Genomic DNA, 25,361 nt, shown 5'->3' with positions numbered 1-25,361 from the left:
GTTATACCAATTTATTTTTTAAACTTTATTTTTAATTGGAGGGTAATGCTGCAAGTGCTGTCTCATGAGCAAGCACTGCAAGCAGGAGTCCCAGGTCCCAGCACGCCTCATTACCAGGCAGGAAGACGGAGTCTTTCGTCTTGGACTCATGCCTCATTACCAGGCAGGAAGACGGAGTCTTTCGTCTTGGACTCTGCTATTACGAGGACAGGTTGTGCACCTGGGGCAGATAGGGCAAAAAGTCACACCAACGGCACAGGGTGGGAAAGCATGGAAGTGCTATCGTTGTCACAGTGGCAAGTGACAGACACCCACCCCAGCCCCCTAAGTCTTCAATGCTTTAGTGATGAAGGCATTCTTCAGAGCGCCTTTGACATCCTTGTCGCGCAGAGTGTAGATCAGGGGGTTGAGTAAGGGGTGACGAAGGTGTGGATCAGGGCGGTTTGGCGGCCCTCGTCCTCCGAGTGCTGGGCCGGGGGCGCAGGGAGACCAGGCAGCAGCAGCCGTGCTGCATCAGGACCACGGCGAGGCGCGGGGAGCAGGTGGAGGAGGCCCGGCGGCGGCCTGCCGCAGAGCGGGCGCGCAGGATGGCCGAGCCGAGGCGCACGGAGGAGACGGAGAGGAGGAGGACGGGCGCGGTCAGCACGAGGCTGCCCACGACGGAGGGCGCGGCCTGGTGCGCGCGGGTGTCCGCGCAGGCCGGCCGCGGGACCGGGGAACGTCACACAGGAAGTGGTTGATTTCGCGGCGGTGCCCGCGGAGGGGCAGGGTGAAGATTAGGTGGTAAGTTGCAGGGAGAGGAGGAGGGCCAGGCCCGCGGCACAGCCCACCATCCGGACGCAGAGCTTCCGGGTCACGATGAGCGTGTAATGCAGCGGGGGCGGATGGCCACGTAGCGGCCATGGGCCATGATCGCCAAGAGGAAGCAGTCAGTGCTGCCCAGGGTGGCGAAGAAGAACATTTGGGCCCCACAGCCAGCCAGTGGGATGGGCTTCTGCGCCCCAGAAATGTTGGAAAGCATCAAGGGTCCCACCACGGTGGTGTAGCAGATTTCCAAGAAAGACAGATTGCATAGGAAGAAGTACATGGGGGTGTGGGGGGAGCCGTGTGCGCACACCACCCAGATGACGGCTGTGCTGCCACAGAGCATCGTCAAGTAGAGAACCAGGAAGAGGACGAAGAGGAGGGCCTGGAGTTCCGGGGCGCTGGTGAAGACCCGAAACACAAACTCCGTGGGGCCGGACTGATTGACAGGACTCCTAGCAAACACGTCTCCTGCGGAAGAAGACCAGAAGCTGCTCGGACTTCCTTTCCTGAATTACTTAACTGTGTGAGTAGAATCAAGGACTTAAGATTTTGCTTTTGATTTGGAATTGCCTATATAGTGTCCAGTTTCCAATCTCAATGTTTGGAAATGAATTCACAATAGAGGGGATGGTACATTCTCCCTTGGAAATCTTCATGAATGGGATAGATTCTTATCTGCAGAAGTTTCTGATGACAGAGATGTCTTTTTTTTTTTTAACTCTGGTATTTAAAATCCAATTGACAAGGGCTAATTCTTTGCTTGTATTTAGCTAAAGAGTTATATACAGTTGTACTTTGTTATCTGTGGGAGATTGATACCAAAGTCCATGAAGGCTTAAGTTCGTTCTATAAAATAGGATAGTGTTTGCCGATAACCTACACACATCCTCCCATATACCTTATATCCTCTCTGCTACTGCTACTGCTAAGTCACTTCAGTCGTGTCCGACTCTGTGCGACCCCATCCCTGGGATTTTCCAGGCAAGAACAGTGGAGTGGGTTGCCATTTCCTTCTCCAATGCATAAAAGTGAAAAGTGAAAGTGAAGTTGATCAGTCATGTCCAACTCTTCCCCACCCCATGGACTGCAGCCTACCACGCTCCTCCGTCCATGGGATTTTCCAGGCAAGAGGACTGGAGTGGGGTGCCATTGCCTTCTCCGTTATATCCTCTCTAGATGGCTTATACTACCTAATATAATGCAAATGCTTTGTAAATAGTTGCTGGTGCCCTGAAAATTCAAGTTTTGCTTTGGGGAATTTTCTGGAAATTAAAAAAAGTTCTCTATTGCTGATTCCTCAAACCCATGGGTGCAGATCCAACATCCGTGAGATCATTGTAAAACAAGAGAGTTCCACAAAAACATCTACTTCTGCTTCATTGAGTACGCCAAAGCCTTCAACTGTGTGGATCACAACAAACTGTGGAAAATTCTTAAAGAGATGGGAATACCAGACCACCTGACTTGCCTCCTGAGAAATCTGTTTGCAGGTCAAGAAACAACAGTTAGAACTGAACATGAGACAACAAACTGATTCCAAGTCAGGAAAGGAGTATGGTGGAGGCTGTATACTGTCATCCTGCTTATTTAACTTATATGCAGAGTACATCATGAGAAATGCTGGGTGGGATGAAGCACAAGCTGGAATCAAGATTGCCGGAGAAATATCAATAACCTCAGATATGCAGATGACACCATCCTTATGGAAGAAAGTGAAGAACTAAAGAGCCTCTTGATGAAAGTGAAAAAGGACAGTGAAAAAGTTGGCTTAAAACTCAACACTCAGAAAACTAAGATCATGGCATCTGATCCCATCACTTCATGGCAAATAGATGGGGAAACAGTGGAAACAGTGACAGACTTTATTTTGGGGGGGCTCCAAAATTACTGCAGATGGTGACTGCAGCCATGAAATTAAAAAAATGCTTACTCTCTGGAAGAAAAGTTATAACCAACCTAGACAGCATATAAAAAAGCAGAGACATTACTTTGCCAATAAAGGTCTGTCTAGTCAAAGCTATGGTTTTTCCAGTAGTCATGTATGGATGTGAGAGTTGGACTATAAAGAAAGCTGAGTGCCAAAGAATTGATGCTTTCGAACTGTGATGTTGGAGACTTGAGAGTCCCTTGGACTGCAAGGAGAGCCAACCAGTCCATCCTAAAGGAAACCAGTCCTGAATATTCTTTGGAAGGACTGATGCTGAAGCTGAAACTCCAACTTTGGCCACCCGATGCAAATAACTGACTCATTGGAAAAGTCCCTGATGCTGGTAAAGATTGAAAGCAGGAGGAGAAGGGGATGACAGAGGATGAGATGTTTGGATGCCATCACCGACTCAATGGACATGAGTTTGAGTAGGCTCTGGGAGTGAGCTGGTGATGAACAGGGAAGCCTGGCGTGCTGCAATCCTTGGGGCCGCAAAGAGCCAGACATGACTGAGTGACTGAACTGAACTGAACTGAACTGATGGGTGCAGAACATGTGGATAGGGAGGACTGACTCTATTAATAAATTGTAGATATTTTCAAAATTAGGTAAATGGATGTATTGTTTACATTTTTGGTAAACATTCTTTTTGAAATATAGCATACACAGAAAGAACTTCACAAATTCTAAATGTACAGTTTGATCTGTTTTTTACATAGTAAATGTGCCAGCATAAACTCTATCAAGATTAAGAAATAGAAAAATTCTAGTAACCTACAAACATTCTTTATGTCTTCTCTCAGTCTTTATGCTTCATAAAGATAACTATTCTTTTGGCCTTATCACTGAGGATTAGTTAAACTGTGCTTCAATTTATATATGTAATAATAAAGTGTGTACTTTATTGTACCTGGCTTCAACATTATGTCTGCAGAGTTAATCTTGCTGTTTTGTATAGCAAGACTTTGTCCTTTCCACTGTGTTATAGTATCCCATTTTTTTTAATGGCTATACTATAATTTATTCATGAGTTTTTCACTTTTCATCCAGTTTTGACTCCATATGAAACTAGGCAAACATCTTTTATTACAACCCTTTCTGATATATACTCTTTGTGTATTTCCTCTCATTTGAATATATAAAAAAATTTTCAACCATGAACCTAAATTTTTAAGACTTGGACAAATTCAGATGAAAGGAACATGTAAGGGAATCAGGTAATAATGAAGTGGAGTTGCCTGAGGTAAGAAAATAAAATAAGAAAACTAAAGATGCAATAGCAGAATTCAAATAGGCATTAAAAGCATCAGGTGAAAACCATCAGGTGAATCAGTTTTATGAGGGAAGGGGAAAATACCTGTCAACTAAGCACTTTTATATTAGAGTGGGCTACACTTTTATTTTTGATACAAAACCCCAAGAGACAATAGAGCAATGTCTACAGATTTTAAATAAAAACAAATTTTTGTGAAAGAATGCTATACCCAGGCTTTAGAGCTTTATGTTCAAAAGCAACAGAAAGACTTTCTCGAATTTACCTGAGCTTAGGAAACATAGGCATACCTTGGAGATACTGTGAGTTCAATTCCAGACCATAGAAATAAAGCAATTATCATGATAAAGCAAGTCACAATTTTTTTTGGTTTCCCAGTGCATTTAAAAGTTATGTTTACACCATACTAGTCTATTAAATGTGCAATAATAGCACTATGTCTAAAAATGTGAAAGTGAAAGTCTTGGTCAGTCTGTCATGTCCAACTCTTAGCGACCCCATTGACTATAAAAATATAGACACCTTAATTAAAAAGTGGTTTATTGCTAAAAAGTGTTAACCATCATTTGAGCTTCTGCCACTCATAATTTTTTTGCAAGACTAATATAAAGATCACAGAAAACAGATCACCATAAAAAAATAGAGCAATAATGAAAATGTTTGAAATATTGCAAGAAGTTACCAAAATGTGACACAGAAACAACAAGTGAGCAAATCCATTGGAAAATGACATCAATAGACTGGCTCGATGCAGGGCAAGCCTACAACTCATCGAACAATGAAATGTCTGTGAAGCACAATAAAGTGAAGGGCAATAAAATGAGGTATGCTTGTGAGAAATGGAATATTTCCTGTTTTATCAGTAAATAAGGATGTCACAGTCATCAGCGTTTCCAGTGTGAGCTCGTGAGCCCCGAGGGACACAGAAAGGGGAATACCTGCCTTCTAGCTGCCAGCAGACCCACGGTCACTCCCTAAGGTGAGCCCCAAGGAAAGGAAGCTCAGGATGTGAAAACACAGGAAACTGGCCCCAGATAGCTGAGGTGCATGTTAAAGGGATGATTTCAGTGAACCCAGACTCTTGTGTTTTCCCATACATAGACAGGAGCTAAATTCCTTAGCGTGAGTTACCTGGTTTTCTTTAATTAATAATAACCTTTAACTTTTGACTTTCAGACTACCTTCCCTTTGTTGTAAAACTTCTGTATAACCTGGCTCGTCCCCTCACCTCCTTGGAGCAGTTTTCAGGGTTACTTGAGATACTGTCTTGAAGTCCTAAAAATTCCCACCAAATAAAACATAACTCTCAACTTTTATGTTGTGAATATTTTTTAAGTTGATACTTGCATGCCATTCAATTTAAATACAATTAAAATGTAATATTACTCCAAGATGGCAGAGTAGAAGGATGTGCGCTCATCTTCTCCTCCCAGAACTCCAAAATTACAGCTCACTGCTGAACAATCACTGACGGGAGAATGTTGGATCCCGCCAAAAAGATACCCCACATCCAAGGGCAAAGGAGAAGCTCCAGCAGGATGGTAGGGGGGGTGACATCGCATTTAGAACCAAACCCCATACTGGCCAGAGACGCTCAGAGGGTTCAAACAAACCTTCTGCACACCAGGACCCAGAGACCCCACAGAGATTGAGCCAGAACTGTGTTTGAGTGTCTCCTGCGGAGGTACGGGTCAGCAGTGGCCTGCCGCAGGGGCAGGGGCTCTGGGTGCAGCAGACCTGGGTATGGGATAAACCCTCTTGGAGGAGGTCACCATTAACCCTACCATAGAGCCACCAGAACTTGCAGACTGCCAGAAATGAACTCTTGGAGGGCACAAACAGAACCTTGTGCACCAGGACCCAGGAGAAAGGAGCAGTGACCCCACAAGAGACTGACCCAGACTTGCCTGTGAGTGTCCAGGAGTATCTGGCAGAGGCGTGGGTCAGCAGTGGCCTGCTTCAGTGTTGGGGGCACTGAGTGTAGAAGTATATGCGTGGGACCTTTTGAAGGAGGTCACCATTATCTTTATTACCTCCACAGTAGTTTGGCCTCAGGTCAAATAACAGGGAGGTAACACAGCCCTGCCCATCAACAGAAAATTGGATTAAAGATTTATTGAGCATGGCCCCACCCATCGGAACAAGACCCAGTTTGCCCCTCAGTCAGTCTCTCCTATCAGGAAGCTCCCATCAGCCTCTTATTCTTCTCCATCAGAGGGCAGACAGAATGGAAATCACAATCACAGAAAACTAACCAAACTGATCACACAGACCACAGCCTTGTCTAACTCAGTGAAACTATAAGCCATGCCCTGTGGGGCCACCCAAGACAGATGGGTCATGGTGGAGAGGTCTGACAAAATGTGGTCCACTGGAGAAGGGGATGGCAAACCATTTCAGTATTCTTGCCTTGAGAACCCCATGAACTGTATGAAAAGGCAAAAAGATAGGACACTGAAAGATAAACTCCCCAGGTTGATAGGTGCCCAGTATGCTCCTGGAGATCAGTGGAGAAATACATCCAGAAAGAATGAAGAGATGGAGTCAAAGCAAAAACAACAGCCAGTTGTGGATGTGAGTGGTGATGGAAGTAAAATTCGATGCTATAAAGAGCAATATTGCATAGGACCCTGGAATGTTAGGTCCATGAATCAAGGCAAATTGGAAGTGGTCAAGGTAGAAGTACCAGAGATCAAATTGCCAACATCCATTGAATCATTGAAAAAGCGAGAGAGTTCCAGAAAAACATCTACTTCTGCTTTATTGACTATGCCAAAGCCTTTCACTGTGTGGATCACAATAAACTGTGGAAAATTCTGAAAGAGATGGGAATACCAGACCACCTGATCTACTTCCTGAGAAACCTGTATGCAGGACAGGAAACAACAGTTAGAACTGGACATGGAACAACAGACTGGTTCCAAACTGGGAAAGGAGTACGTCAAGGCTGTATATTGTCACCCTGCTTATTTAACTTATATGCAGAGTACATCATGGGAAATGCTGGGCTGGAGGGAGCACAAGCTGGAATCAAGATTGCCGGGAGAAATATCAATAACCTCAGATATGCAGATGACACCACCCTTATGGAAGAAAGTGAAGAACTAAAGAGCCTCTTGATGAAAGTGAAAGAGGAGAGTGAAAAAGTTGGCTTAAAGCTCAACATTCAGAAAACTAAGATCATGGCATCTGATTCCATCACTTCATGACAAAACAGGTGGGGAAACACTGGAAACAATGACAGGCTTTATTTTCTTGGGCTCCAAAATCACTGCAGATGGTGATTGCAGCCATGAAATTAAAAGATGCTTGCTTCCTGGAAGGAAAGTTATGACCAACCTAGATAGCATATCAAAAAGTAGAGACATTACTTTGTCAACAAAGGTCTGTCTAGTCAAGGCTATGGTTTTTCCAGTGGTCATGTATGGATGTGAGAGTTGGACTATAAAGAAAGCTGAATGCTGAAGAATTGATACTTTTGAACTGTGGTGTTGGAGAAGTCTCTTGAGAGTCCCTTGGACTGCAAGTTGATCCAACCAGTCCATCCTAAAGGAGATCAGTCCTGGGTGTTCACTGGAAGGACTGATGCTGAAGCTGAAACGCCAGTACTTTGGCCACCTGATGTGAAGAGCTGACTCACTGGAAAAGACCTTGATGCTGGGAGGGATTGGGGGCAGGAGGAGAAGGGGACGACAGAGGATGAGAGGGTTGGATGGCATCACCGACTCAGTGGGCATGAGTTTTAGTAAACTCCGGGAGTTGGTGATGGGCAGGGAGGCCTGGTGTGCTGTAGTTGATGGGGTTGCAAAGAGTCAGAGAGGACTGAGCGACTGAACTGAACTGAAACAGGAGATGGCAAGAGTGAATGTCGACACTTTAGGAATCAGCGAAATAAAAGAACTGGAATGGGCAAATTTAGCTCAGATGACCATCATTATATCTACTACTGTGGACAAGAATCCCTTAAAAGAAATGAAGTAACTATCATAGTCAGCAAAAGAATCCAAAATGCAGTACTTGGATGCAATCTCAAAAATGACAGAATGATCTCTGTTCGTTTCCAAGGCAAACGATTCAGTATCACGGTAATCCAAGTCTATGCCCCGACCAGTAATGCTGAAGAAGCTGAAGTTGGATGGTTCTAAGAAGACCTACAAGACCTTCTAGAACTAACACCTGCAAGAGTTATCTTTTTCATTATAGGGGACTGGAATGCAAAAGTAGGAAGTCAAGAGATCCCAGGAGTAACAGGCAGATTTGGCATTGGAGTACAAAACGAAGTAGGTCAAAGGCTAATAGAGTTTTGCCAAGAGAATGCACTGGTCATGGCAAACACCCTCTTCCAACAACACAAAAGAAGACTCTACACATGGACATCACCAGATGGTCAGCACTGAAATCAGATTGATCATATTCTTTGCAGCCAAAGATGGAGAAGCTTTATACAGTCAGCAAAAACAAGACAGGAAGTTGATTGGCTGAGATCATGAACTCCTTGTTGCCAAATTCAGAGTTAAATTGAAGAAAGTAGTCCATGCAAGTCCATGGGGTTACAAAGAGTCTGACATGACTGAGTGACTGAACTGGCTGAACTGGGTTATTAACCAAATTCAAGATTGAGAAAATGGCAATGTAAAAACCTGACTTGAAAAATCAAAGAATAAGATATGTATTTAACACTAACTGATTAATGCAAATACTGTTAAAAGCAAAAAAAATCCAATTATTGAAAGAATGCATAATATAAAATGTAAAAAGTTAGAATAGCTCTGCATATTTAAAACCACAAAGTGCACAATTGGGAAATTGGTAGTGAAGGATGGGAGAAATGTAAGTATACTAATTTTTTCAATCAATGGAAGCTAGAATTCAAGAGCTATTTCATGTAGATATGACTAATCAGAGGAATACCTATTCAAACATAAATTTATGAATAATAATCATCAGTAGAATAAACACACAGCATATCCACTCCAAACAATCTGCTTTTAAAAAGTAAACATGCATATTAAAAAAGTAAATATAGTGAAGAGAGCCAAAGGAAACAAAGGAAAATGTGAGCAAGCATATAAGATAAAAATAGCTTAATGTAAGCTGAGAAAAGTATTTTGCTTCTGGAAATAAGTTTAAGAGAGTTTTATGTTCTATTAAAGAATATCTCACACTTAAATGAGAAAAAAATCCAACTAAGTTCACAGACAGTGACATAAAAAGGCTAGCATCACATTTAGTTAGCATTGTGTTTTAGGATGTAGCCTGTGAAAGAAGACAGAAAAAGGATGCAGAATATTTGATTGTTTAATTTAAGATGCAACAGAACAAATTGAAACACTGAGATGTATAAGATATTCATCATGGTGGCTGGTTCCAAATGAAATGTAATAGGGAATCTCCTAACTAAGCTTAACTGATGCATCAGATTAAGCAATGCTGCTCATTCCCTCTGTACAATATACTATGTGAAGCCCATGATATACTGGACACAAGAGACCTGTAGCTTATTCTATGATATGTTTGAGCATTCCTACAACCAAATTGAACTGTACATTTAAAATTCAGTTGGGTTTCATCCAAACCTACTTTGACCATTTGGATTCATTTTTGAAATGATGTAATTTTATTAAATTAAGATTCAAAGTTTTAAAAATTGGAACAAAGCTAGAAGATAGTGTAGATAAATATTTTTCAGATCTCAAAGTACAACCAAATGACTTACAACCAAATAAGCAGAGTACATAAAAATTTTGACACTTGGACAGAATAAACATTTAAAAGTTCTGTGTGTCAAAAATACAATAAGCAAATTGAATAGAAAATGAAATTTTACCTCCCAGCAAAAAAGTTCATCATCAGAAGATCAAGCAATTCAAAAAAGAAAGCTTCAAAGACATATAAACATTCAATTTCACTATTATTCAAATAAATATAAAATTAAATAAAATTGGATACTATTTTCTGCTTAGAAACTGATTGTTTTGGAAAAATAATAATATCTAGTGTTGTGAAAGTTGCAGAGGGATATATTCCCAAATATGCTGAAAGTCCCTCAGTTATGTCTGACTCTTTGCGACCCCATGGACTGTACAGTCCATGGAATATTCCAGGTGAGAATACTGGAGTGGGTAGCCTTTACCTTCTCCAGGGGATCTTCCTGACCCAGGGACTGAACCTGGGTCTCCTGCATTGCAGGCAGATTCTTTATCAACTGAGCTATTTGGGAAACTCTAGCTACTGGAAGTATAACAGTGCTATAAAGATGTGTGGAGTGCAGTCTGGTAATAAGTCATAAAAGACTTGAAGACATGCATTCACTTTGATTCAGCAATAATGTATTAAGGAATTTACTCTTATAAGTTAACCATGTGTATGTGCACAAAATTGTTGACAGGAATATTCATTACAGTTTCTGATATAACAGTGAAAATTGTGCCAACCTAAATATCATTAATGAGAAAATGCTTAAATTTATTGGGGTCTATCCATGTGATGGAAAAATGCAATCATTTGAAAATGATGTTGCAGAAAAATGCTTTATGAGATCAGGAAGCCCATGAAAAAACAGATCATAAAAAGTGTTAAATCATGATTCCATTTAAGAGATAATGATTTCTATTCATAAAAAGAGAATATCTTTTTTTTTTCCATTTATTTTTATTAGTTGGAGGCTAATTACTTTACAACATTGCAGTGGTTTTTGTCATACATTGAAATGAATTAGCCATGGATTTACATGTATTCCCCATCCCGGTCCCCCCTCCCACCTCCCTCTCCACCCCATCCCTCTGGGTCTTCCCAGTGCACCAGGCCTGAGCACTTGTCTCATGCATCCAACCTGGGCTGGTGATCTGTTTCACCCTAGATATACATGTTTCAATGCTGTTCTCTTGAAACATCCCACCCTCGCCTTCTCCCACAGAGTCCACAAGTCTGTTCTATACATCTGAGTCTCTTTTTCTGTTTTGCATATAGGGTTATCGTTACCATCTTTCTAAATTCCATATATATGTGTTAGTATACTGTAATGGTCTTTATCTTTCTGGCTTACTTCGCTCTGTATAATGGGCTCCAGTTTCACCCATCTCATTAGAACTGATTCAAATGAATTCTTTTCATAAAAAGAGAATATATCTTAAAATACTAACAATGAGTATTACTAGGTTGGTGGGATTTTAGTTTATGGCTTTTCTATATTTACACATTTGACAATAAGTGTACCCAATTTTGCAATCATTTAATAAATTAAAAAATTTTCCTTTATCTTTTGGTATTTTAAGATAATGTTGAGAAGGAAGAATGGTACAGTGTTGATGGCATGAATTTCTGTAGTCAGATCTGAGTATAGGGACTTCTCTCGTGGTCCAGTAGCTAAGACTCCAAGCTCCCAACGCAAGGGGCTCGAGTTCAATCCCTGGTCAGGGAAATAGATCCCACATGCTGCAACTAAGACAGCACAGTCAAATAAGTAAATATTTAAACAATTAGATCTGGGTGTTAAAACTGCCCTGATTTACTAATTTAATTTTTACATTAATTACATTACTTGATGAGCCTTGATTCTCCAATGTGTGATTGGAGATGTGAATATGGAGCAATATGGGCAATTTATGAAGACTTAATATTTCAAATATATAGTGTGCCTGGGACATAATAAATGAACGTAACTGACCTCCTTCCTCTTTTCTTATGGTGGTGAGTTTCCCCTCAGTTCTTATCTTTCCCAGAGTGGACAGTGAGGCTCCTCTAGAGCTGTGTTCTCCCGGGTCTTGAGTTGCTCTACTCAGCATTGAAAATAAAAAGAAGAGTAAAAGAGAAAAGGAAGAAGAATAAAATGGAAGAGAGGTTTCAGTAAAATAGTGTGATTACACAGCACCAAAACCAAGTAAGATAGATCCTAACTCAGGAAAACATTTAAAAATGAATCTATCTTATTAAGACGTGTGTGTGTGTGTGTGTGTATGTGTGTGTATGTGTGTGTTTATGTGCGTGTGTATGTGTGTATGTGCGTGTTTATGTGTGTGTGTGTGTGTGTGTCCAGTTGCTCAGTCATTTCAACTCTTTGTGACCCCATGGACTGTAGCTCAACAGGCTCCTCTGTCCAGGGAACTTTCCATGGCAAGAATACTGGAGTGGGTTGCCATTTCCTTCTCCAGGGAATCTTCCCAACCCAGGTATCAAACCCATGTCTCTGTGCCTCCTGCCTTGGCAGGTGGATTCTTTACCACTAGCGCCACCTGAAAGTGAATGTCGCTCAGTTGTGTCTGACTCTTTGTGACCCTGTGGGCTATACAGTCCATGGCATTCTCCAGGACAGAATACTGGAGTGGGGAGCCTTTCCCTTCTCCAGGGGATCTTCCCAACCCAGGGGTCAAATCCAGGTCTCCCACATTGCAGGCGGATTCTTTACCAGCTGAAGCACCAGGGAAGTCCCAATTAAGACATGAAAATCAAATAAGCAGCTTTTAACTTGGATGGGAACTGTCAAGATTTGGTGCAAAACATAATGTAAGGATAAAGCAAGACATATAGTGTTGGAGCTTGATGTCTGCTAGGACAAGTTATGTCAGGGCAATTTCAAGGAAAAAACTACCACATACATTTAAAGTGAATCTATAAAATATAAAAAAATTAAACATACCAAACTTTGTACTTATGAATTAAGCATTTTCCCTTTCAACAGCCACTTTCAAAGGTTTTGCACTTACTCTAATGGTGTGTCTTTCAAACCATTTTTAGAGTGTCACTGGGGGTTATTTTAAGAGAATACACATTTTCTCTAGTCTCATCAGTTGTGACATATATTCACACTTGGAGGATACATTTGCTTATTTTCTTAATAGCAAGCACTTGAGGTACAGTGAAATAAAACAGAGTAATAAGCTAGGTGACCCCATTTTGCAGTATAGAGTTTGAGCAAAACAGGAATTGGTGAAGCTGATATTGCTGTATAGTAGAAACATACATTTTTCTTCAATTACTTAAGAAATAAAAGAATAAATATTATCATTGCTAATAAGTGTACCATTTGACATGTGTGGCACAATCTTTGTGAACATTTGCCTCATGTTTTCAACTATGAGTAATGGATTTTGTCATTCAAATTCATCTCTTTTGGCCACTGACCATAAAGTAATCTCTCCACTGACACAAATGAAAAATCTGAACATGTCAACATTTTTATCTGGCTAATGTATGAGAGCCGGTGCTAATGACAAAGAACCTGCTTGCCAGTGCAGGAGATGTAAGAGACATGGATTCATCCCTGGGGTCAGGAAGATCCCCCGGAGGAGGGCACTGCCATCCACTCCAGTATTCTTGCCTGGAGAGTCCCATGGACAGAGGAGCCTGGCAGATTAGAGTCCAAAACATCACACTGAGTCAGACACAACTGAAGTGATTTAGCATGCATGCACACAATGTATGAAAGGTTGATTGTATCTTAAAAAGTTCTTCATAGACATTATCCCTGTGCCAGCTCTTTATTTTTTCAAGTCCAAAAGAGTACTGTGCAAATATCAACACATTTCTCTGTTCTAAGTCTTTATCATCCTATCGTATTTTGAGGTATTCAAAACTTCATCTCTTGATTACACAACAGTTCATGCAAATCCATAAGGCTGCATTTACTATTGTCTTCTACTACTCTTTCAAAACCTATTCTTAGAGTATCTCCCAGACCTATTGTCATTGCTACTTGCAGAATTCACTTTTTTTCGTGGGTGCCCACAGTCATTCCTTGAGGAACACTCCAGTCCTGGCAATGCCATTTTGGTAAACATTTCAATCAAGGATATATTTAAGCTCCACAAAGACAAGAATGTCTGTCTTGTTCATCAGAGTATCTCATCACAATAAATTTGATTTGAACTAGATTGAATTATTTTGTATTGTTAAATAGTTTATAGTTAAATTATAGTCAAATCTTATGTCCTTTAAACTTCCTTTCAAAGCCAATATCCAATGGCACCCCTATAGCCTGCTTACGCTGCAATTACTTTAGCCCCACATAGTCTTGGGGCTTTCCTAGTCCAAAGGTCATTTTGTTTATATTTGTCTGCTTCATGCAAAAAGGAAGATTTGGATGGGATGGATTCACTTGATTAATGGCCAGTGGGAAGCACAGCAGTTAAGCTATTGATGTGCTTATTGACCCAGTAGTAGGTTTGATGATGTTGTGAAGCTCATCAGTTAGCAGTTATTCCTCAATGACTGATGAAGCAGTATTTCAAGGTGTGATATGCGCTTCCTGCTAATCTGTAAACACTGTGCATATAAAACCTAAACACTTGTGGAAGTATCAGTGAGCCAGGAAACCACAGCAAAGCCCAGTCATAGGTCGAATGTGTGCTTATTTGTAAAGTGTATGTAAAGTTGAATCTCTGTGTCTGTTAACTATAAGGGAACTTAAGAGGCACCAGGTCCCACATATATCCTATGTGCAAAACCCAAGGTCTGCTGAGATTAAGCCTTGTTCAGAGGCATAACGCTGGCAATAAGCAGATATGGGGCCTGAATCTATTTTCTGTGTGATTCATTACTAGAGTGTAAAGGCCTTGAGTATATTTCACGTTTTATGTGCAACAAAGGCAGTATAAAAGCTAAGAGAGTGCAAATACCCATGCAGAATGGACACAGGATGGGTCTGGCAGAGCTGCTGGGAAACGCCCAAACTAGGTCTGCTACTGTGCATACAGCTAAGCGGAGCAACGTCTTTCGTAGAGCAATCTGAAAACTCTTTAAAACTTCTCCTGTTCCAAACAATTTCCCCTAATGATGACCACTGTGCCATTCTCAAGTTAGTTATACCGTTCTTCAGTCTCTCCCACCACCAGTTTTATTGAGGAAAAACTGACAAATGTAATTGTATGTATGATGATTTGATATCTATAGTAAATATGTGTATATATATATATAATATATATAAATTATTACCAAGCCCAAGATAATTAAGAGACATTTGATCTCTCAACAAGAGCGTGGGTTGTGGATCTGCCTAGAATCTGGGACAGAGTTCCCGAATCCCCACGAATCTCAGACTTTTAGCTACAGAGAGTGACTGTGAGCGCTGGCTCTCACAGTACGGTGACAGAATTAGCGGTAAGGTGAATTAACAGGAAGGTGGGCCAGGTGCTCTGCCCGACTTTGTTGTTGTCGTTTAGCCGCTCAGTCGCGTCTGACTCTTTGTGACCCCGTGGACTGTAGCCCGCCAGGCTCCTCCGTCCATGGGATTTCCCAGGCAAGGATACTGGAGTGGGTTGCCATTTCCTTCTCCAGGGGAGATCCTGGCCCGGGGGTTGAACCCGGGTTTCCTGCTTTGCAGGTGGATTGTGTCCCACTGCGCCACCTGGAAAGACCCGCCTGACTTCTAGGTGTGGTTTTTCCACCCTCCAGGTTGTGCTTTAGGCCCCAGCTCTACTGAACCACCTTCAGCTCCTGCCCACGGCCGCTCTTGCTCTGGGGGTCCGGCATTATCTGCTCCCCCCGCCTTGGACACTCCTCTTCGGCTCCCTAGCTGCACCTTCTCCTTCAGAGCCCAGTTCAGGCGCCACCTCTCCTGTAAAGCTTCCCTTCATCCTCTTCCTTCCCCAACTCTCCTGATAGGTACTTCTCTGAGCTTCCCCCAAAGCCTTCTCTTCACCTCAACTCCAAGGCCACCGTAACTTCTCAGGATATAAATCAAGCAGACCAACACGTATGGAGCATGTGAAGAGCTCAGGTCCCGGGCTCAGCTGTGTGGGGATGTGTAAGAAAATTATAAGACGTAATCAGTAGCTTCAGCCATACAACAGAACATGACATGTAAGAGAAGAATTTAAACATCCTCTGAGGAACTAATTCCTAAATTGTGTACCTTAGAATACACTTCTTCTTGACACCTCAGAAATGAAAAAGTTCATGGTCAAATTGGAAAGCATTCACCCTTTTTCTCAAGAGTTACAGTGAATATTAGCACAGTGAAGTTATGGGAGGCCCTGTTGTAAAGCAAACAGTTTCATTTTACCTCAAACATTTTCCAAATTGGTGCTGTATATATATAGCACCAATAAGGATTTGTGATTTAATTCTACTTAAAGAAAAGTGAGGTCCATGCCATACTATTGAAAAAAGTCCTATGGACAGTATATTAGAAGGAGAGACAAAAGACCCAAGTTTTATCCCAACTTCACACTTTTTAGGGATAGGATGTGAGGTAATTCAACCCTTTTTGTGTCTGTAAAAGTGGATAGTAGGACCTACTCTGGTAACTTATTTGTTTTCCTTAATTTTATGTATGTGGATATGCTTCTCCAATGTAAAGCACTATAGATACTTGTGTTTTATGACTATTTTTAGAAATCAAATCAAACTCAAATGAAAGAAATTGTCTCTTGAGATGCTCCCTTACCGCTCTGAAATTTGCTTCAATCCACCAGGTTAACTCTTCTTGCTGAGATGTTAAAAGTTCTTGGCACGGAGGCTAGAGGAGCTCTTCCAGGGGAGTCATCGGCCCTATTTTTCCTCTTCTCAAAGCATAACTCGGAGTGAGATCCATGAACCCCGTGCTGTGCAGCGTCTCTTAGGGAGGCCAGGTGGACGCCGTGTGACACCTCCGTGACGTCTAGGTGAGGATGGAGACGCGCATCCTCTGCGTGCTCACCTTCACAGGAAGAGACACCGCTCAGAGATCTGTGGCAGGGATGGAGCAGGATGAGGAACGTCCTTTGGAAGGATGATCCTGTGGAATCAGCCCAAGTCCTGAGTGAGAAGCCTACAGCTCCTCCTTAAAGATGGGAAACAGACTCTGCCACGTCCACGCGGAGTCCAGTCTCGCCTGATTCAGTCAGGTTACTTGGTGTCCTCTATGACACCTCTTTAAAGCTAATGAGTCCCCACAGAGGAGGAATTTCCCCAGTGGTTCCCCTTAAACTGAAGCCAGCCAGAGAAATATTTGAGAAAAACTTCCTGAGTTGATCCACTGAACAAGACTAATGGGCAGCTCTTCTGCATGGTCACCATCAACAATCATTATCTGGGAATTCCAGACGGGCTCATTCCTTTTCTATACCCAGCAGGGAACTTACTCATGTTGTGTTCCAGACAATATCCCAGCGAGCCTTGAGGAAGACACACATTCCTTTCAGCTTGAGCTCACGGAACATGTGTAACACACTAATTCAGCACTAGCCTAGGCATCTGCAGACCTGGAACCTAATTATGGATCTGCCACGTAGCTGTTGACCTCAGACGAACAGTGGAGCACTTATGTGGGCAGGTTTCTATACCTGAGACATGAGGTGTCGGGTTAAACGGACTCCAAGGAATTTTCCAGCTCTACAATTCTATGAACTGTGCTTTTCTTCTTAATACACAGAATTATGAAGCATTTTCCTATAATGATTCCTTTTGATCGTTGGTTTCATTTTTTCTTATCCTATTTATTTCTATTTCTTGATCAAGCCCTGTGCTGATACCTTTTTAGTCTTTTAAAGTATTTCTGTATCTGTATCTGATTTTTTGGTAATTATAGCTATATTCCCACCTCTCTCTAAGCTGGAGTCTGGTTGCTTTGCAATGTTGTGTCACTTTCTGCTGCACAGTGGAGGGAGTCAGCCGCATGTATGTGCACATCCCCTCTTCCTTGGATTTCCTGCCCGTTTAGCTCACCCCAGAGCATGGAGTGCAGTTCCCTGGAGAGCCCCACCTCTTAACCGACTCATTTAAAACTTGGTTTCTCCTTTTCCGCCTCCCTCCAACCTCATGGAATCAAAATCATATACTTCATCCTCACTGTTGCCTTTAATTTTTGTCAAGTTCCACACCCCTGTCTTATGTGAAAAGCAGTTGCTCAGTCGTGTCCGACTCTTTGCTACCCCATGGACTGTAGCCCGCCACGCTCCTCTGTCCTTGAAATTCTCCAGGCAAGAATTCTGGAGTGGCTAGCTATTCCCTTCTCCAGAGGATCTTCCTGATTCAGTGATCGAACCTGAGTCTCCTGCATTGCAAGTGGATTCTTTTTTTTTTTTTTGCAAGTGGATTCTTTACTGTCTGAGCCACCAAGGAAAACTTGAACCTCCAGGGAAGCCCTCCCTGTCTCATGTCCGTTATTAATAATGTAACTTTAATATAAAACAAATATTTATTGAATTCTTACTATGAGCCAGGTTCTATTTCCAACGTTTGGGATATATCAGTGTGCAAAATAAATGATGATTTTGCCCTCATAGAAACTATATTCTTGGAGGGGAGAAGAAAGGCAATGAGCAGAAAGTAAGGATAAGAACATGTGATGGGATCTAAAAAGATGGTATTGATGATCCCATATGCAGGGCCACGATGGAGACGCAAACATAGAGAACAGACTGGTGGACACAGTGGGGAAGGAGAGGGTGGGACGAATTGAGAAGCAGCCCTGAGACATGGTCATTACCGTGTGTAAAGCAGAGAGCCAGTGGGAATCTGGTGTACGCTGCAGGGACACACACACATCATGCATTATACATACATCATACGCCGGTGCTCTGTGACAGACCAGAGGGGTGGGACGGGGAGGGAGATGGGAGGGAAGCTCAAGAGGGAAGGGACGTATGTATACCTGTGGCTGACTCATGTTGATGCATGGCAGAAGCCAACCCAATATTGTAAAAGAAATTACCCTCCAGTTAAGAATAAATAAATTAAAAAACATGTGATATGTGCCAGAAGCGGTGAGTACTAGAGACAAAAAGCAAACCCGGGCGAGGCTGCTGGGGGGTTGAGCCTGAGAGCGGTGTGACGTGTGACAGGTGCAGACGCCCCCTGAGTCCTGGGAAGGGCTCTCTTCGGCTCTAGGCAGGTGCTGATCTGAGCAGACAAGCCGCCCGGAAAAGAGAAGGGGAAGCGTCCGAGGGCAGAAGCCACAGCAGCTGACATGGCCTTTTCTGAAGCCCAGATAAGCACATCAAACTTGTCCATAAAGTCCAAAATATCTGCAGTCGATGTGAGGAAAGACAGCTTGCTTTTATAATCATGGCAATCATGAATTAAATAGCTCTGTGCTGGTTCTTAAAATTGGAGGATAGTTACATGCATACAGAGACTATACTCAGACTTATTTTGCTTTTTTTCTCACCCAGATATATCTATCTGTTCAGATGACCTCATTCCTACAAACATATTTTACACTCTTGAAATAACAGCATGTAGGATTTCCACCAAACAGTAGGTTATGTCTTCAAATACAGTGTTCACGGTCATGTTTTTTGTGACAACTTAATATGAGTAGTATTGATGTCCTACAATTTATTAAATGAATCCCTAATATTGAACAGTTAGGATGTTTTTTATTTTCTTATGACTTTAGATGGACATACAGTAGTATAGATGATTTGATTCAGTTAGTCATCCAACATCATGTTTTTGAAAATGTGCACTTTCTTATTGTTCTTTGTTAATTTACTTGGCTATTTATGTATGATTTAGAAGGTCATTATTTTGTATGGTTTACTTAAAATTTGTTAAGAGGATAGATCTTGTGTTAACTGTTCTTACCACAATAAAGATTTAAAAAGTGCAGCAAGAGTATTTTTAAAACATAAAGAAAAATTCTAAAGAAATCAACTTTAAAAAGCTTAGATCATATACTTGCCAACTATAGTATCTAATTAACTCAGTTGTATATACAATATAAATGATCTTTACAGATTTATTTTCTATGGGGCCTCCTTGATAAGATATCCACTATCCCATGTTTGTTACAAGGTTATTCACGATAGCCTAGATATGGAAATGACCAAAGCGTCCACTGGGGAATAAGTGGATACAAAAAATGTGCTATATACATATAATGGAATATTGATCAAATTTTAAAAAGTGAAATCTTGCTATATGTTGACAACATTGATGAACTTTGAGGATACTATGCTAAGTAAAATAAGCGAGCTACAGAAGAATTAATACTGCATGATTTCACTTATCTGAAGTATCTAAAATAGTCAGATTCATAGAAAAAGAGAGTAGAATCATGGTTTCTGGGGGGCTGGGTATAGGGAGAGACCTCGAGTTGCCATTCAATCAGTATAGGTTTCAGTTATGCAGGAAGAATGAGTTCTAAAGAGCTGATTTACATTATGACTGTAGTTAACAAAACTATATCATGCACTTAAAATTTTGTTAAAAGAGTATACCTCATGCTGTGGTCTTACCACAATTAAAGAAGAGGAAAATGAGAGGAGCAAAGCAATATGCAAGTCATCAATTTTCCTCGCATGGGTCATAGTTTATGGGCAAGAGTTTATAGCCAGCATCTTTCGGGTTTTGTGGCTTTCTGATTCTGGCAGAAGCAGTGAAATTCTGGGACTGGAAATTGTTCCCAGGAGCTTCACATAACATACCTTTCTATCCATACCAGCAATTTTGGAAATCACAGGACACATAATAATAGTTAACAGTTCTTGCTTAAACCAAAAAAACTAACCAATCAGTCAAATAGAATCATATTAAATGTAGTTTAAAAGGAAAGAAAAGAAAGAAAAGGAGATTATATTCCCCAAGTTCTGCAAGTAGGTGACAGTTTGAGAAAACTGCCTAACTACAGACATGTGCCGTCTGTGCGTGCTCAGTCACGTCTGACTTGTGACCCCATGGACTGCAGCCCACCAGGCTCCTCTGTCCGCGGGATTTTCCAGGCAAGAATCCTGGAGTGGGTTGCCATTTCCTCCTCCAGGGGGTCTTCCCCACCCAGGGAAGGAACCCATGTATCCTCTATTTTAAGGCAGATTTTTTTTTTACCGCTGAGCCACCTGGGAAACATGTGCTCCCCTTCATGAGAAAGGCAAGATGACTCTAGGGATGGATGTGAGGCTGGGGAGTGGTGCCTTGGACCGCAGGGAGTGATTCCCGGGCCCAGAGCATGGAGTTATGAGCCACAAAGGATTATTCCTGGGCCTTGAAAACTAATGGACTTTGCCCGGTTTGATTTCAGAATTGGTTGGAACCAGTAAGTCCATTTTTTTCCTTCGTTTCTCTCATTTTGAATGGAAATGTCTTTAATTGTTTTGTTATGCCTGCCCCACAGTGTATGCTGGGAACAGATACCTTGTTTTCTAGTTCTAGGTCCACAGATGGAGAATTTTATCTTAGCATGTTTGTACCCTAAGTTTCATCTAGACGTTTATTTAGATAGTTTGGGTGATGATATTTGTGACTTTTGAACTAATGATACTTAGATGAGATTGTTGGACCTGAGTTAATGCTATCATGAGATGAGGCTTTGGGGTGTTTGGAAGAGGGTGAATTTATTTTGCATTTCAGATGCGTTTTAAATACAATTGTCAAAAGAAAATTTAGAGAACTTTACTTGATATAAATATTTTATTGAGCAAGAAACTCTAAGCAGAAAGGGAGACTTCAAACTGAAAGTGATTTGAAGCTCAGAGAGGCATGTTGTTATTAATACACGATGGCTTATACAGTGAGAATGAAGAAGTCGTTTAACTTATACAATGATTGGTTATTACAATGGGAATTTCCAGATGAAAGAGGACTTGGACTAAAGGTGTTGTACCACTTTAGGAAGGTGACTTCAATTTTATTTATGATTATCGGAGACACCAGGAAATATCTAAGTAGAGTTTCACTTATATTCACGAAATAAGCTAGATTACGTTTTGCTCACATGGCCTAACTGGTTTTGTCTGCTCAGGGATTTTCAAGCCCAGTCTCTATTTCATCTTATTTTAACACAATGAATTACTTACCTTCCCCTCACCCCCTAGTCCTACGAAAACCTTAGATTCATTGTATTTATGCGGCTGGGAATCAAACATAAAGAGAAAAAAATGTACCTTTAGGTGGTAACCCCCACCCCCTCCTCAAAACCACAAATGATTTCTCATCAGAAAAATGGGAACCAAAGGGCAATGGAATGACATCTTTAAAGAGATGCAAGAAAAGTCATTTCTACAATTCCATATTCAGTGAAAATATTCTTAAAATCAAGATAAAAATGTAGAAGACTACTTTCAGAATACCTTTAAAGATGTTGACTATTGAAAATGAAAATGTGTGATGGAATTTATAAGTAAGATGTTACAGTAAGAGCACCAATATGGGGCAGAAAATGGAATTATCCTGTTCAAAGTTTCTTACCAGTTACTTCAAAGCATGATAGCAGTGCTTGGTAGGCCGTGATAAGAATGCAACCACAAAGTATGAAACAAAAAATATGTCTAAAAAGCTGATAGAAAAAAATGTTTACAAATCCAAAAAGGGGCTGATGAGGAGAAACTAAGGAACAAGATAACAGATGAATAAAATCCACATGGAAACATGGTACTCTAAATTGTCCAATCAGGATTAAGAAGAAAAAGTAAAAGTTATATGCTCTTGATAAGAGTCATACCTTATATACGAGGAAATACAGGTAGAAGTCAAACGGAAGAGCAATATGTACCATGAAAATGTTAATCATAAAAAAGATAATGTGGACAAATTAAGATCAGATGTAGATTTCTGGCCCAGGGATATTACCAGCTATAAAAATGAACATTACTTAATGATAAGATGATTAATCCATCAACAAGATATAACCATGCTAAATATATTTACTTGAATAACAGAGCTTCAGAATATAGGGAAATAAAAGAACTAGAATAAAACAAAAATTGTCAGAACTAAAGGGAGAGATTGACAATCGACAATCATAATTGCGGATTTTACCTACCTCTGTTAGGAATGGATAACACAAGTAGACAAAGATATATAATGATAGAGATTAGAACCATACTGTTAACTAACTTAATTAAACTGACTGCACTCAGCAGTTGCAGGATACACGTTCTTTTCAAAGGTGCTTGAGGCATCATAATAAAACATGTGTCATAAGCCAATCAGTGATAAAAATTATAACCCAGACTCAAAATCCTGAATCTGATAGTTAGCATCCATTCCCAATTTGGACAATAGTAGACACTTTTCATTCAGAAGGCGTAGAAGAGGCACAGAGGAGTCCCTGTGGTCGGTGGAGTCTGACCCTTTGCAGCCCCATGGACCGCCAGGCTCCTCGGTCTGTGGCCTTTTCCAGGCAAGACTACTGGAGTGGACTGCCATTCCCTACTTCAGGGGATCTTCCCAACTGAGGGATGGAACCTGTCTCTCTTGTCTCCTCCATTGGCAGGCAGATTCTTTCTGGTGCCACATGGAAACATTCACAGCCATGGAGGCCAAGAGGAGGCAGTCGGCACCGCCCAGTCCGATGAAGAAGCCCATCTGAGTGGCCCAGCCCAGCAGGGTGATGGTCTTCTCTGCCTGCAGGGTGTTGGCCAGGAGGTGGGGCACCACTGCAGCTGTGTAGTCGATTTCTACTCCCGAGAGGCTGCCCAGGAAATAGTACATGGGCGTGTGGAGGCGGGCTTCGGCCTGGATGGCCACCATAATGAGGACGTTCCTGGTGATGACCGATGTGTAAACCAGGCTGGCCCCAAGGAAGGCCAAGGCGCGCGGCTCTGACTGGGAGGGATAGGCTAGGAACACGAATTCCATCCACACTGAGCGGTTTCCCCAGGACATTGAGTTAACAGATTTTCTCTGTCGAGAATTATTAATCCAAAGGAAGAATCAGACTAACAATACATCAGTTCATCCTCTGAGCCATGATGCAATCTAATTAAGACTGGAGTTAGAAACTAGAAGAATTAAGACATATTCTCTTTTCCCTCCCTTTTAAACAAGTTTCTTCACATAAATAGCCACAACTTCACTTCTAACTTCACTTCCAATGATGTCACTTCCCTGGTGGCTCAGATAGTTAAGCATCTGCCTACAATGCAGGAGACCCGGGCTCAGTCCCTGGGCTGGGAAGATTCCCCTGGAGAAGGAAATGGTGACCTATTTCAGTATTCTTGCCTGGAGAATTCCATGGACAGAGGAGCCTGGTGGGCTATGGTCCATAGAGTCTCAGAGAGTCAGACATGACTAAGCGACTTCACTTTCTCACTTCTAACTGCCAAAAGTTGGTCTAAATTGTGTAAGAATTTTTTGAGGAAATGTGGCAGAGAATTTTATGGAATTCAAAGCTATTTTCAGTAGATGTGGAATGAAAATTGAATTGCTTTAGTAAATTCACAAGAAAGTGTCAAGAAATTCTTGAGAGTCAGGGCTGTTGAGAACAGGAAGCATTTATTCATTCAAAGGTTTACACACAATGCCTCTTGAGGCATTGGCTTGGAAATACACGAATGTAACACTGAAAAACTAGTGATATGATGGAAGATGAAGGAAGAAAACCCAATGCCCATGGGCAAAGGGCTAACATAGGCCTAATGTTGATAGTGTCGGGCATAACCCTCAAAAGCCAAAGCTCTCCCAACTCCCAGGTGTTCTATCCATGTCCAATCAGGGAGTTTTATCACAGGGCTCCTCCTAGATTGTGGTGCCATGGGAAAACATGTGATCATAAGCTGTCAGAGAACTGAGTGCCCCTCCTGTGTGTTTAGGGCTGAATCAGAAAGACCAAACCTGTTTCCATTTGCTTTTCCTCTCTCCTAAGAAGCTAAAGTAAAACCTAGGAAAAGCCATCTAGCTTCCTTGGAAACCTACTGAAGAGTCCTAACTCTCAAAGGCACCCATTCCATCACTTTTCCAAGACCAGCTCATTCAAGAAGGTGGAAAAGGACTTCTTTGGTGGCCCAGTGGTGAAGAGGTCACTTGGCTAATGCAGGGCACACGGGTTGATCCTGATGCTGGGAATGTCCCACGTGCTGTGGGCCAGCTAAGTCTGGGCACCACAGCTGCTGAAGCCACACACTGCAGCCACGGAAGCCCTGCGCCTTGGAGTCTGCTCCACAACAAGAGAAGCATCACAATGGGAGGACTGCGCCCTGCAACTAGAGGAGCGCTCACTCCCCACGACGAGAGAAAAGCCCACACACAGCCACCAAAATAAATAAGTAATCTTAAAAAAGATGGAAAAGAGGCAACGTTCAACCTTAACTCAAATTTCCCTAGTTTAATATGTATTACTTTTATATGTATTGATTAATTAATATATTAATTAATAATTAAGTAATTACTATGTATTACTAGTTTAATATGTATGAGCTTTAAGGAGAAACCATATCCAGAAGCACCACTCTGATAAGTGCTATTCACATAAACCAGCTTAGAGTGATGAGAGATTGTCATAAATAAATGTCAGGAGCCCCTAGGGCATCAGTGACTCTGCTTTTCCAACAGTGAGCAAGCAGTGTCCATTTCATTCATCCTCTTTCTCTCTTCTGAACTTCATTAATGTTTTGAATGATTTCTAATGTTACCTAGCATATTCATCCCACTCCAGTACTTATGCCTGGGAAATCCCATGGATGGAGGGGCCTGGTAGGCTGCAGTCCATGGGGTCATGAA

General features: G+C 41.6%; 1 pseudogene; it reads right to left on the bottom strand.

The window, feature by feature from the left end:
- Positions 1–209: 209 nt before the first annotated feature.
- On the bottom strand, positions 210–23,528 carry LOC110124002 (olfactory receptor 10Q1-like; annotated as a pseudogene).
- Positions 23,529–25,361: the final 1,833 nt, after the last annotated feature.

The sequence above is a fragment of the Odocoileus virginianus genome, chromosome 10, assembly GCF_023699985.2.
Source record: "Odocoileus virginianus isolate 20LAN1187 ecotype Illinois chromosome 10, Ovbor_1.2, whole genome shotgun sequence".
NCBI classification, from domain to species: domain Eukaryota; kingdom Metazoa; phylum Chordata; class Mammalia; order Artiodactyla; family Cervidae; genus Odocoileus; species Odocoileus virginianus.
This window is presented reverse-complemented; position numbering and strand designations above follow the sequence as displayed.